Source organism: Helicoverpa zea, chromosome 21 (assembly GCF_022581195.2).
Source record: "Helicoverpa zea isolate HzStark_Cry1AcR chromosome 21, ilHelZeax1.1, whole genome shotgun sequence".
Lineage (NCBI taxonomy): Eukaryota > Metazoa > Arthropoda > Insecta > Lepidoptera > Noctuidae > Helicoverpa > Helicoverpa zea.
Window position 1 is genome coordinate 3,153,793 of NC_061472.1, and position 16,094 is coordinate 3,169,886.

General features: G+C 37.0%; 1 protein-coding gene across 2 annotated transcripts in view; it reads right to left on the reverse strand.

Moving 5' to 3' along the window:
• The window catches only part of LOC124640548 (rho guanine nucleotide exchange factor 17), a 120,652-nt gene extending 114,319 nt beyond the window's left edge, over positions 1 to 6,333 (reverse strand). For both annotated transcript variants that reach the window (XM_047178341.1, XM_047178340.1), the window contains exon 1: positions 6,038 to 6,333. The gene's annotated coding sequence lies outside the window, so the exon portion shown is untranslated. The remainder of the gene's footprint in view (positions 1 to 6,037) is intronic.
• Positions 6,334 to 16,094: the final 9,761 nt, after the last annotated feature.

Sequence of the window (16,094 nt, forward strand, 5' to 3'; positions counted from 1 at the left end):
AGACATTGAACGTATCTCGTTGATTACCTAAGGCTTTTTTTTATACAACGAACCCTAAATCTTCCATATAATTCACTCAATCTGCTGATCAAAACTGCTTGAAAATCAGTGAAGCAATTTTTGGCGAAGCATTTTTGTCTTTTAAAGACATTCAAATTTCAGAGGCTTCAGATTTTTTAAAACTCACAAACTATCGTTTCTTGGGTTAGGTTAATACATTAATATAAAACATAGTACTCATACGCCTACATAGCACACGAAGGCCTCATCAAGTTTAAAAAACAAACTTTAACAGAGAGTTATTTTTTTTCCATTAACCACGCGTGACATAATTATCATTCATCATTTACGTGCCGGTTCGACTCCCACACGCAGCTAATATTTGTTTAGTATAATTATACCGTTTGTTTGTTATCTTACTTATAGAGTATGACAGATTCTTAATAGGTTTTGTGTATAAAAGAGATCTATCTAGGCAGCTGGTTGACGCTTCTCGTGACCAAAAGGCTGGCTATTACTTAGGACGAAGGATTAGTGATCCAAGGAGGATCCAATTAATTGAAGCTTTCTAGTTTTAGTTTACTTTTTAATATATATTGTGTAAATGTTTTTATTCTGTAAATGTCTATGTATAAAAACATTTTGTCGTTTTCTGCGGTTTGAGTGAATCAGAATTCTAAGATGAAGAAACTAATTTTAAACCTTTTCCAGTAACTACTGCAAGCTTCGAAAATAATTTAAATTAATTTCATAGTTTATTTTACCGATTATATTATTACGTGAACCTACAATTTCTTTGCCCTCGCTACCTTCAATCAGGCACGATTTTAAGTAATGTCACCATACCACTTAACTCGACTACTGGCATTTAATTGTGATTTACAAGTCCCGTTTTCATTTAACTTTCACTTAATTGTAATTTTTAACTTCAGCCATCAATCTTTTACTTGGACTGGTTATTAATAAATTGAGTAACGTATGAGGAAAAATGTTATGCTTCCCTGGAAGGGATCCGCAAAAATGAGCGGAAATTTATTAAGGATAATACGAAGTACAGGAGTAATCACTTCCATTCGAATTTAATCAATCAAGACAGACATTTTGATTAAAACTGCTGTTATGTAATCTTTGAAAAATATGTAACAGTTGTCAACTAACCGTGTCTGAAGTCAATCATTATTCCATTGCCATTATATTTTGACTGTCCTGATGTCAGTAGAAAGCTAACATTGGACCAGCAGAATTAATCAACAATAACTACCTACACCTGCGAAATATTCAAGTCTCTCTCATCCTAAGTTCGTGTTCGTGGTAAGTTCTAAATTCTATGTAGTTTTAGCTCCATTGTATACAAGTCTACAAAAATCTTTGATACCCGAAAGTTGTTTCTCTAACTAAGGAATTACATACCATAATACAAATTCATAATTGCGTACACAGGTACGAATCGCCTCATTTTTTTACAAAAGAGGTTAGTTCAGCAGTAATCGCTTTAGACCTAGGTCATCGAGTATCGGAGCTTAGTGGTATGAAAATGCTACAATAGAATTAGTAGACTTCCTAGAAACACAAATAAACTGAATAGTTCATATTCACCACTGTAACAAGAGGCCGTTAATTTTAAACAATTTAATAACAGTCTATTCTGATCTCAACGTAAACTAAAGCTATTGTATTAACGCGATATCTTTCTAAGAAGTCTTGAGATTGCAAGTAAAACAATACTAAGAAATAAACCAACGGTTCTGATATTGATTTGTTTTTTAAGATAATTTTTTCCTTCCTCGAGTGCTCATTGGGTTTCTGTAATTCTTAATTATCCTCAATTACCTATGTCTTAGAATTAAATTTGAAAGTGAATTTGTTCGTTTAGTCTGAGAAGGCAAAACAGTTAAACGAAAAGAAAAAATATTTTTCAAACTACAGGTTACAGGATTTTAAGTGGGTGCGTGCGAAAAGTTGGGTAAAGATGATGACGTGATTTTTTTACATTAAAACTTTTAATCACGTATAAATCAGCACAGCAATATAATATTCTGTCTTAAAGATATTTCCTTATAACTTATAAGAGACAATCGGATTCATTGACCACCAGAGGTATAAAAATAATAATGTCCCGATGTTTCCTCTTCCTTTTGTAATCAAACACCGTACTTAAACGTTAATTTATGAGTATATCACTAGCTCAGATAGACAGACAAAGAGACATTAATGTGGATTTAAAATATTTTATTATCTAGTTTTAAGTGATAATGAAATTAAAAACTTCCTAAAGGAGTTGCTGGACGATTTAGCTTCGAGGATACACAATTCGTTTGAAAAAAACTGGAGTCCGTAGTTAATAGTCTGAGGTCCTAAGTAGCTTCCAGTCCAAAGAGATGCAGCTGAGATTTTTCAAAGAGCGATAGTCTTTCGGACCTTCTCAACCCAGTGACCTTTGCCACCCGATACCCCTTGTAACTCTGGGTACCAGTCTTTCCAGCTTGTGTCTGGCTACCCGTTACAACTGCCAAGGACATGCCCCAATTTATGTCTCCAAAAACTGCCAAAGACATGCCTTCAGAAACACTGAAGAACTTGTCATAGCAAGATGGTTGCTTAACCTTATGATCGAGCAACCAGCTGCTACTTACCTAACCACGAGCTCCACATATCATATATCACCGAATGTTTGGTTTATATCTGTCTTAATTTGTTTCTTAATTATTAAGAGTTTTTGTACGTACAACTAATTGGTCGTTACGGTATCTATTTTGATTAGGTTCATTGGTGGTCGAACAAGTTTTGTTGTTCCCACGACTGTAATTAAGGAGGTAGAACTAATTTGATAGTTTAACTGATGATTTTTACTGTGTGTTTCTTAAGAAGTTTTACTAGGCTATCATTTTGATTGTGGCCCTGAAGTCAGTCTCGTACCCTATTGATGACAATGAGATGTGAACCTTTTTAAATTCAAAAATTACTAGGTGTCCCGTTTATCTCTTATCATATAAAACAAAGTACTAAGACTATATTGAAATTCTTGTTCCACAACAATGCCAAACCAAACTATAACCAACCATAATGTATTCATCAAATTATAAACACCAAATTATATTTCAGAAGTAATTTTTAATAAAAATTACCTATAGATTTGACTGTAGTTTTCAACCAAAACTTTTGTACCGGACATCCTAACTACCGAACTACTGTTACAATTAGCAAGCAATATTAAGGCTATCTAAACAAATTCCAAGTAACAAAATCGCGTAGGCGAATACGACAATATGTTTGTGTTGTCTTATAAATAATTATGATTCACGGATGATCTCAGGAATAAGCCTTTAATCTCCTGTCGTGTTTATAACTCACTCGCTTGATAATATCTAGGCCTCTGAAGGTTTGTGACCTCGGTCATCAGCCGAGTCAATATGAACACGGATTGTAAGTATGCTTACTTCGCATAGTAAGGTTAAAGTTGCGAATGTGTGTTTGTGGCTGGTGTCTGCTATGGCTTTGATGAGGCTAGGTCACAGTTGCACGGGTCGATTTATGATGAAGTTGAGCAAATGATGAAGTTTGCAAGTTCGGTCCTTGGATATGCCTTGATCTTGTCTAGAAGAGTTTCTCCATGCTTCGGAAGGAGTTTTGCATTTGTGGGTCTCAGTAATCATTTGAATATTAGACACCTATGGCCTTAAGGGCCCTCCTTGTTAAGTGGGCTATTTAACACCAAAATATTTTTTCAATGCGGAACAGTACTTAGTTCCAGAAATTAACGTTTAAGCAAAACATACTCTTCTGCTTTGTAACATTATTATACTTAAAGTAAGTATAGACAGTTACATTGGTCTTATTCAATCCCTACATTATGTTAGCTCTTATTTATTTTTATTGTAATCTGTGACGTTATTGTGGAGTCTAAGCCTCATCTGCAAGCGCATGATGACCATTACTGACATCGTCCAAAGATTTATGTCGTCTATCATTCAAGGCTTTCATTGTGATGATCTTGGCAATCTTCTGCTTATGTTTACTACGATTTTTATTAGTTGTTTATTGATTGCAATGTTTTTCTATTGTTATAGTTGATTTTGAATGACCATCATGAATGATTTTTACCAAAGAAGGTATTACAAACTGCCGGGGTTGCAAGATTGTTTCAAAGAGTTACTGCAGCCTTGGTAAACATAGGGCTCCAGAGGACGTTTTAGTAGGACGGGTTTTAGTGAATACAAGTTTGACACTTCCTGCTGTAGCACCCACAGCGGAGGGGTCATTTGGTTGCTCTTCCTATCTCTATCTCCAAAATAAAAGTCCTGGGTGGTAATTCTGAATTCTCGCACCTAAATTATTAAGGTTACTTTACAGATTTGTTTCTCATGGCGTATCCAGCTTTTTAAATGCTCTAAGCCTATAGATATACGGTACTGTTACTCACAACGATTGCATGTCAAAATGCACTTAATTCGTGGAACGTGACTATTCCTAGCGGGACAGCTGTTGATGAGTGTACATTATTTTTACTTGTTACTACTTATCTTAACTAATATTATAAATAAGCTGCCCATCCCGTCTTCGGATGGGAGTAATACCTGCTTAAATATTTTTTTACAATTCTTCAATCATTTTATTATACTTATTAACTATGTTCTGACATGAATGTGCCTAAGTGAAACATAATAAAAAATCGGCCAATTCATTTATTATCATGTATTCGATACTAACAGACTACTAACTAATATCAATGCCTTAAATATTAAGTTCTGTTTTCAGTATTTGCTACAAATAATTCAACAGCTCACGTCAATTAACTTTGCACCCCCGAAGTTGGCTACAAATGAATGCGCAGTTGTCGAAAAGTACGAACAAAACACTCCTGCACACGCGCAAAGCATTACATAGCTGACTTCAGAAGATCAAAGTTAATTGACGACCAAGAAATACGGAGACAAGTTGATTGATTAATAAACTAGTTTACTATAAGCACTTAAAAACGAAAATTGCTTAATCTTATCTAACCTAATATAATTTAGCAAATAGAATCTTGATAGCTACATGGTCATTATAAGCTACAGTAAAATTAATGGCTTGAAAAAAACTAAAAGTTTATTGAATCAGACCGTCTAATCACAGCCTTATATTTGGCATCAGATTAGTATGAATGAATCTGTGTACTTTATGGGTCATTGACCTTTGAATACAGTTGAGGTACATGAAGGATCAAGTCTGTATTCTTCTATATACCTACTTACCTATAACTACGTCTATAGTTATAACCTACACTGTTCATATTCAATCAAGCAACAAGGTTTTCATTAATCCATTCTTCATTGATTGTTGATTCATCTACTTCGTCTTTATTATAAGAATCAAAACTACCTACAGGATCCATAAAGTTAGCTACAACATCTTCATCAATAATTTTAAGTTTATCATGATTGAGACTAGTTTCATTAAAAACATATGCATTGATATTTCTATAGTTTTATCTAGTAACATAACTACGTTTCCAGATAATATTATGTGAAACAATGATAAACAGATTCTAGAAGATAATTTATTTCTGATAACAATTTCACCACAACTTTTTACCTACAATTATTCAAATTAGAATACTATTGGACTTATAAATTCTAAAACCGAATCATTGTTAATACCAAATAGTTTAGTTCTATTAAAGGAATTAAAAGTTACCTCCATAAAGTCCGCTCAACTTATGATTTGATCTATGAACTAACATTGTTCTTTTTTTGTGTCTCAAAGCGATTGTAGCTCTAACAATGCTTTAAGTTCTACCTCGCTTTATACTTCAAGTATATCCCTACAAACAAGTCTGGTTCCTCAAGCTGCTTTATTATTAAACAGCAAAACAAGAAACCCCAAGAAAGTCTTATTCAACCGCGTTCATATCAGATATGGAAATTAAGCCAGAATGATTCCAATAAAAGGTCTTTGCTTCCAACGCCTATATCATTGTAAGTATGCATAATGCTATCCAAGACACAACAGGACTAAAAAAAAACAATAAAGAAAGCGCATACATAAATCGACTTACCAGTTTTTGTTGAATCAAGATAAATCGCTGTACTAATCGACACAAGATGCTGGGACCAGCGCCGATACCAATTTCACCGTACCAAAAACTTAGCACAAACACGGGATGCAAAGTTGCAATGCAAAAAGTCACAGTACGAAAAAACTTAAACTGAAAATTGTAGATACGATTGTGTTAGACCGTAGTTGATACACTTGTACACTGTTTTATTTATAATACAGAATGTTTTTGTGATTAAAAAACGATGATTCGGTGATGCGTGTAAGGCGAACCGTCGCCGTGCGTTGCGCGAGCGCAGCCGATCTAAAACTGACCGAACCGGTCTGCGTTGTGAAGTCTCCGAATGAAAGATCGTGACCGACCGCCATTGGAGTCGATACACGCTCACTTCACTATGTACGTGAGTTTTTGTTAACTTTACTCTTATTTTAATCATTGTTTCGTTCATTACATCTTTTATTACGACTGTTCTTTAAATTATTAATGTTACATTCTTCGTTATCACAATCTACTTAGATACCAATGTCTACTTTATCATCTAGTTTTATGTCGTTCATATTTAGATCCTAATTAGTTGAAATGACTCCTCCGGTAGATAATGTCTCATTTAACGATATGACGCTTTCAAAATATAAGATTATACAATCTTTGTAAATGTTTAGAACATCATTTTAATTAAGTAAATGACTCCTATAACTTGCATTTTAATAAAGAAACATAAATCAAGACATAGTATTCATAAATTATAAAAATAAAAACATGCAGCGTAGACAGAAAACAAAACGTTTTAGTATGTTTGCTTAATCTTTTCTCACGAACGGCAGATTTGTTTTGTGTAAGAGTTTTATTGGTGTAATTAACGTCTGCATGTTTTGTTATGCTATTGAGGTTTACAATGCGTTTCAAATATAACAAACTGCGATTCATTATAATGATTGTTATGTGGATGCAACGTTAGAAAACTTTCTTGAAGAATTAAATTAGTATATTGTTGATAATGAAGCTGTCACTATGATCATAATCATTATCATTTACCTACTTTGTCACATTACTTTGCAGCACAAATCAATTGATGCTCTACTAAAGCTTTCATCTTTCATACTCCGAACTCAACAGCGTTCAAGAATGCTGTTTTAGCAATCGTCATTAACTTCCTCCTGACCGTATCCCAATTTTATTTGGGGTCAGCTCAGCATGTCTTCGTTTCTATCTCATGTCATTTCTGTCTCTACCTATTCTGGCATCTCGGAATCTAAAATAAGTACATCCCAAGCTGCGCTCACCAACACGCGTACCCAGTGCGGTAAGTATGGGCCAATCCCAAGGTTTAAGGGAGGCCTTTCCCAGCAGTGGAGGTTATTTTAAGCTGTAACAGCAATCCATCATCTTTCGCAGAACTAATCCATCGTCTATATGGCCTTACTTAGTACTGCTACATTATAAAACCGATCAAAGAAATTCGCCAAGTAAATCCCCAACTTCATAATACTCACATCGATGTATCTGACCGATTACCGCCATATCTCGATATTATCACTTCGCAATCGTTAACGCGTCTCGGATAAACACGAAAACAGCCGACAATGGCCGATGCAATGTCAACAGATGATAAAATACAATTAAATTGTGCCGTGAAGTAGGTTTTATATCTAATCTGTTCGATAGTAGGTAATATGGACTCATTTTTGCAGTAATTATGTTTATATGCCACCTTTTTTTCGCTGTTGACAGGTACGAAATGGGTCGATTTGTTTGTTTATTTTGGTATTTGCTAGTTCATGATAAAACCGACAATTCAGGTATCCTTTTGCCTAAACTTCATAATATAGACCTCATAGTTACGAAAGAAAAAGATACACAGAAGATGATGTTGATGGTTATACCCCTGTCTACCATTTTGTAAGTTGGGAAACAAAAAACGATCCCTTCCATTGTGGGTGCAGCAGTTAGTCATGACTAAAATTTATCCATATCCATGTTACCCTTTGATGAAACCCTTCGGGTAATAAGGCCGAGGTACTCTTCCTAATAATCCCACAGTCCCGGCAGATTTGGGCCAAAAGAGCTTAGCTCCAATAACACCAATCTAAAATACAAATCGACCAACATTCATTTTAATGTAAGTACTGCGAATGTATACTTTGGCCTTAAAAATTAGATACACCACATCTTGTATTTTACAAGTATCAATAAAGAAGAATTTGGATTTACGAAAGAATTGGGTTAAGTTGAGAACCAAATGGGTTAATGTAGTGTTTGATAGCGGAATCTCCAAGAATAGCACAGAATTTCCACATAGCGATACAAACTCCCACTAAATTGTTAATTACTACCGTTTGTTTATATTTGATGTGGATTTAAAGATATACTGATTCCAGAGCCAATAAATCAATCGGGAATGTTTTCGTAAATAACAGAAATCCCAACGTTCTCCGGCCCTTATCCAAATTTGATTTGGGATCGGCGCAACATATTTTCTTCATCCATGCCCTTCTATCTAAACTTCCTAATGTCACAAGTAACTCTATTTCTTTATACCCACGTCGACTTTCACACAGTGCATCCATCTTTCTTTGATATTCCCCTTCCTTTACTTTCTGCGTTCATGCCCAAACCCTTGTAAAACCGAAGCTAGGTCCTGGTATCTTTCAAATGGTACATCCATTTCAAAATGGATGAAAATCAGCTGCCGGTAACCCCAACTTCAGAAAAAGACTTTGCAGCTAATGAAGTCCCTTTGCTAGTAAGGTGCCATTCATAAATATGTTGTCTATTTACCTATGGTAAGTAGACCATAATAAGTCAGCAACTCCAGTGAGGCCCAGCGGGGCCAAGGCCTGCCGGGGTTGCGGGATTGTTCGAAAGAGTTGCTGCAGCCCTGGTACATAAAAGACCTACGACGGAACACGACGGTTTTTAGTCAGTAAGAGTCTGACACTCTCTCACCGCTGCTAACCCACAGCGGGATTTTGGACGTCGTTAAAAAAAAGTAGACCAAAATAACATCCGCCCGCCATAATGAAATTAGAAAATTGCTTTATCATCTCTTACGCCATTAACAGGTCCCATTGTCACAATTATCTTAAATCCCACTTAAACTTACACAGTTACATTAACTTACTTATAAATGTGACGTAACTACAAAGAGGAAAAAAAAGCAATTTTTAATTGAACCAAAACCGGATTGTTATCCCATTGCGATAACTCACTTTCAAATTAAATCATGCGTAGATTAATATTGAGAACTCGCCATTGTTTATTTTATTTAATACTAGTAACGTCCTGTAGTTTTGTTCGTTCTATTTCTAAGCGACACTGTACCTAGTTTTATCAAAATTAGACCTAACCTTACCAGAATATGGAAATGAATATAATTTATGAGTTGATCCCACACACGATCTATTATTTGTCTTTCATCAAAATCCGTTCAGGTTTCTTTTGTTTAACAAACAAACACTATCAATGAAACAATAACTTTAATAATTTTAATGCAATGCATGAAAAACGGAAGAATAAGTAATGCCATAATACTCTAATCTAAATCAATGTTAGGTATGTGTTCCAAATCAACTAGAAATCATAAAGATAGATATTTACCTAAATTCAATTCTATTGATTCTCAAGTTAATAACAGTCAAACAAGAATATAATTTAACACTGATTCCATAATTTATTTGATTGTAATAGTATTGATATTTCACGGATAGTTGTATCAATTTAACGTTGGCGGCACTCATGCGCATCATAAAATGAAATATGGAGTAGAAATCTCGTTCGGTTACATTTTAGTGTGTGGTCTCACTGCCAGCTGTGCCGGGGCGGATTATGACCTAGTAATCGATTTGAGTGTCGTCTTTTCAATGATTATTATCGTATAATAATTATGTAAATAAGATGTTTGAGCCTAAAATAAATAATAATGATTAAAATCCGCAAAACAACAAAAAATACTCGTACACTTTTCATTAAAAAAAACGCCTACCGCGGTTCTCATAGCAATATCTACTATTTCCTCACTCCCTAGTTATGTTACAAATTGATAAGGCGTCTATAACTCATTGTGGTTATAAAGTTATACTATGTAGTTTACCTATCAGGTCTCGTAGAGTAGCTCTCTAGAAGTTTATTTATTTTATTTATTTATTTATTTATTCGACTTACACGGCTTTAACAGCCAATTACATAAATCGTAAACTTAAAATTAAATTTAAAATAAAAGCTTAAAAATACTGTTAAATACAACAAAAGTATAAAATAATATAAAAAAAAAAAAAAAACATATAAAAATAAACAAGTAATAAAATTAGGAATTGTTTTCACAAAATTTTAGGCATACGCCCATTATACGAACAAAATCGTCTTCGAATATATCGCAGTCCGGGTTGGCTTCAACGAGTTTGTTGATCGTATTCAACACGCGCGGTATGGGAGCCGTAGCGCGGGCTGCGGTTCGACACGGAGGCACGTCTAACAGACGATGCCTTCTGCTGCGGAGATAATTATTCGGCGTGTATAGTCGAATCAGCTCATTAAGGATATCAGGTGCATCTGTCAAACCTTTACAAATTTTGAGCATAGTTCCTATCTGGTCACACTCCCGCCTTACCTCCAACATGTTATACCCCAAACATCCCAAAAGGAACTTGGTAGGGTAAAGGTAAGGATAGTATCCGAAAGTTCTTCTGTAGAGAAACCGCAAAAATGCTTTTTGCACTTTTTCTAAAAGAAGAGCATATTTGGCTTCATGCGGATTCCATACAGAAGAACTGGCTTCTAATTTAGTTCGTACTAGTGCACTGTACAGAAGCTTTATCACGTGTTTATTGTTGAATTCACGAGCAATGCGGAGTACAAACCCTAACCTTTTAAAGGATTCCTTGGCAACCGTTGAAATATGGTCGTGAAAAGTAAGCTTCTGGTCAAATGTGACACCCAAGTCTTTCATGTTATTTGATCTTACTATCTTAGTACCATTTAATGTATATTCAAAATAAATTGGATGTCGCATTCGACCAAAAGTCACTACACAACATTTGGACAAATTGAATTCCATTTTATTCTGGACCGCCCACTCGTGTATGGCATTTATATCTCTTTGCATGGCTTCACAATCCGAAAGAGAGTCAACCGCACCGTAAAGCTTAAGATCGTCCGCGTAAAGGAGACTTTCTGCGAATTTAGGGACAGATGGTAAGTCATTGACCATGAGTAGGAAAAGAAGAGGCCCAAGTATTGACCCTTGACTTACACCGGAACGCGTATGGTAGGGGTGAGAATCGTAGACACCAAGCCTTACAAATTGCTGACGGTCCCGGAGATAGTCGGCTAGAAGTCGGAGTAGATTAGGACAGAAGCCAATGGCACTAAGTTTTAAAAGCAAGATGTCATTATTGACTCTGTCGAAGGCTTTACGAAAATCGAAATAAAGCACGTCTACCTGGCGTTTTTTATCAAGATGTTTTGATATGTACTCAGTAATTGTCTGGAGGTTGGTATTGACAGACCTCTTGCATCTAAAACCGTGTTGATTGTTACGTAAATGCTTTTCAACTTGCGAGTATATTAACTTGTGTAGAACATTTTCAAATATCTTTGCAGGAGATGATAATATAGCTATAGGTCGATAACCTTCGACTGCTGATTTATTACTAGTTTTAGGTATGGGCGTGACCCGCGAGATTTTCCAGTGATGTGGATATATTCCCGTATTTAGACACAAATTAAAGATGTGGCATAAAGGAGCAGAAAAATTTTCTTTGAAATGTTTCAATATAAAAGCCGGAATACTGTCAGGTCCTATTGAACTTCTAGGTTTTAGTTTGTTAATACCATATCGAACATCATCAAGAGTAAATTTGAAAACATTAATGTAATTACTGTTGGAGCTATTGTCGAGACTATTTACACATGCCGCATTTAACTGTGGTATGTCAGGCAGAAACACACTGGCAAAAAAGTTGGCAAAGGCCTCAGCAGCTGCCGCTCCCGAAAAACTGTCGCCATTAAAGGAAACACTTGGTTCAAAGCCTCCCTTAGATCTTAAGCTCTTAACATGTTGCCAAAACTCTAGAGGGTTGCATTTAATATTATTTTCTACACGCTTTATATATAAACTATAGGCTTCTGTTGTGCGACACTTTAAGGTATTCCTGAGATCTGCAAATCTCTTATAATCGTCGGGGTTATTTGTACGCTTCCAGTTTGCATGTAGTTTTAGTTTAAGTTTAATGTCACTTATTAATTCTGAAGTGAACCAAACAGGATATCGTTTCGTAGAACATTTAGCACGATGTTTTTTGGGCATACAGTCATCAAAAATGTTATAGATATTATTATAAAATGTGCTAACAGCATCTTCAACTTTGTTACATTGTAACACTGATTCCCAAGAGATTTCAGATAGGGATTGGTAAAGTTGTTTGAGGTCACATTTGCTAAAGTTCCAGTCCTTATCTGGATTTATGTTGCTCGGTTCGATAGCATCTGATCCGTGAGCTGATTCGACTTGAATGTCTACATTAAGCGGAGGATGATACGCGTCAGGTGGCACAAGTCCATCTACACTGCTAACTACGGCATCTAGGGATCCATCCCGGACTAATATGACATCTAAAATTCCTCCATAGCTATTAAAGATTACATTCTTATCAACAAGAGCACAGAAAGACACAAAATAACAGTAATAATTTTTAACACAAGTTGATGCACTATTGAGATTAATATCACCCATAATAATAACCGAACCTTTAAAATTGTTTATAAAACTTTCGACTTTGCAGAACCAACGCATATATTCCTCATCTTTGGCACTAGGTTTTATATATACAACACATATGAGAAATGGATGACCACGCCAGCTAAAAGATGCCCACAGATCCTCACCACAGTCAGTCTCATATTCCTGTTTTCTGAGTAACGTAATAGGTGGTCGCGCTGCGAGCAAGACGCCTCCACACGGCGTATGCCTGTCACGGCGCAGAACATTCCAGTCACCACTTTCAAGTTCAGGGTTCAGAACAGAAGAGTCCAAGAATGTTTCGGTTACAGCTATAAGGTTATAAGCTGAGATGGCGAGGTTGTTACGCCACATTGAAAGCTTAGTTTTAAGTCCTCGAACATTCTGGTAAAAAGCGTTGATGCGACTAATTTTTTTGCGTTGTGTCTCCGGGGCTACGAAAGGACTGCAGCTGGTTGGGTGCCGCCAGTACTACTGCACTACTATTAGGACCGGTGGTATGGGCAGTTTTCCTGTAGTTTATCCAGGGCTTGATTCTGGCGTTGACTGGCCAGACGCTAATGGAGAAACACTCGTCGTAATGCTGAACTGGGACCCCGATTTTATAGGACTTGTAGTCTCCACGCGTTGCGATCTCTTGTATCGTAGCCGTTGGACAAAGCTGCTTTAGATATTGGCGCACCTCCTCAAGGCCTGAAGCCATGTTCCATAGATGGATGTATTTACGGGCCTCCACAGCTTTCAAGGTGGTAACGGTAGGATCGGCAGTTCCACATAACTCTTTACGTCGGTGGTTTCGCTTCTTCACCACGGTCCACTCATCACTATTAGCTTCAATGTTGCCTGTCAGCTCTATATTACCATTGACACCATCAGTCGGTTCCACGGTATGCATTGTTTGACTTTCACAGTTAGCTGTTTCAGATGTATGTAATGCTGGGAGCTTAGCTGTACTTGGCTCGGTGGGTTTTAGGCTAGATGGTTGATCTGAGATAGTCAGTAGTTCTTTCTCTTGAATAGGTACTGCCTGTACCTTCTTCATTTGTTGCTTGATAGGGTTACGAGTAGGGCGGATTGATGTAGATTGGGGATATATTTCACTCGGTCTTTCTACATACTCTCCTGACTTTTCGTATTTTTCGAGTCTGGCGTTAAGTTGCTCCACCTGAACAGCATACCTTTCCAATTTCAATTCATGACTGCTAATCAACGACAGCGCCCTGGTTAACAGACCTTTCAACGTTACCATCTCAGAGCGCAGGGCAGACATAGCTATAGTCGGATCATTAATTTCAACATCAGACTCAATGAAGGAACTATTATTAAGCTCAATTTGCGTAGTTTTTCTTCTCAGAGTTACATTTGGGTCCATATGATTGGTACCGACAGGGGTGCAACTATTATCTCCACCTCTTTTTAAGGCGCAGCGACAATCGGGGCAGACCCATGAATGTTTTTGGTCAGTATCAATGTTTATTTTTCCAATGCATATCAGATGGAAAAGCTTACCACAATGGTCATACATGCAGCAGAGGTGGTCCTCATTATCGGCAATGCTGTTACAACATGCAGAACAATTCATTTTGAAGAAAGCAAAAGCGTTTAATTAAAATAAAATAATATTATCATGTAATAATAAGGTTCGCGCGCAGATGTAAACAAAGCGTCAGTGCGCAAGCAGTGCGCAGTGAGTGTGCGAGCAGTAAGGCAGTAGCGTGCAAGCGTCGCGTCGCGTCGCCGTTCTTGAATACTCCCGTGTTGTGTTGCGTGAGCAGCGCGCAGTGACTGTGCGAGTAGCACAGCGCTAGCGGCGGCGCAGGTGGCGCGGGCGGTGCGGGCGTGCGAGCGGTGCGGGCGCGCGGGCGGTGCGAGCGCCGCGGGCAGCGCGGGCGATGTGTGCGGGTGGTGCGGGGCGCGGTGAGCGTCCCGGTCGGTCGAAAGCGCTTGGTTAAAAGCCGTTGGATGCTTATATTTCAAAATGTTTTTGCTGTTATTTCTATTACACTGCACTCATATTAGTCAAAATAACTTCACTAAGGTTCAATGAGAGATGAGTAAGAGATATTAACAAGTTAGTGATAATAATACTGTCTTTTACCCACTTTACTTTAAAATTAATACCGGAGGTCAACAAACGAGATGCTGCCTTGACAAGCGCGGCGCGCGAACTGTTGGTTCTTGAGACTTCACGACAGTCAAAACTCAAGCGCGATTCGCTAAATGACCAATATCAGACAACTAACCTTATTTGACAGCACTGTATACACACTGTAGGTATTCTCTGACCGTTTTTTTTATTAAACGGTTTTATTTAGCTCACCCCGTTTGTTTTATTATTTATTCATTCTAGGGTCAAATTTAGAAATTGAAATTTCAGTGCCTTCCTGTTGTCAGATTGATCTGAAATTTGGTACACACCTTTAATTCCGATGACAATACAATATAGTAATATCAATAACATTGTAAATCCAAGATGGCCGCCGGTACAAAATGGCGGATTACATATTTTTCCACAACCCCCTCAATATGGGTATCAAATGAAAGGGCTACTCAAGTAGAATACTGTCAGCAACCCCAACGGGGCCCAACAGGGCCAAGGCCTGCCTGGGCTGCGGGATTGTCCTAAAGAGTTACCGTGGTCGTGGTACATAAAAGGCCTACGACGAAAAAGAACGGTTTTTAGTCAGTAAGAGTCTGGCACTCCCTCACAGCTGCTGACCCATATATAGAATGAGGAATATTCGGTAGGCATTTTCATTAAATACTAAAAACTAGAAAATAAAAAATCGGTAAAAAAAACTTTTAAGTTAAACGGTTTTACTTTATGTGCACTGAAAACTAGAAAATAAAAAAAACTGTTAAGTCCTTACCTATAAACCTACGTAGGTGGTCCCGGTCATATTAGACTAAAATAAAAACGTGGGGCCCATTACCTAACTATTGCTGTAGTACTTTCTTCTAGAGGTATAAGGTGTAATAGGTGTGGATTGCATCGACTTACTATAATCGTAACTGGAGATTTTGACAATCAAGCGAGTATCAAGCGAGAATCAGCGAGTGGTTATATGTATTAAAGGGGTTAATACATATAACCACTCGCTTTATATCAGGCCCCACCTTTACGGGAACACCGTAACGGCTCTTCGGTTCTCGGAAACCAGCGAGATGTAGCATGGTCATTGTTTTTGTGATTTTGTTTTGTTTTAACAGATTACAGTACACAGGACTGGTTGATGAATGTTTCTGCTTGATAGACGGATTGTGACCGACCGTAGTGACTCTTGACGGTCAGGAAATAGTGTGTTCTTTTGTTTTAGTTAG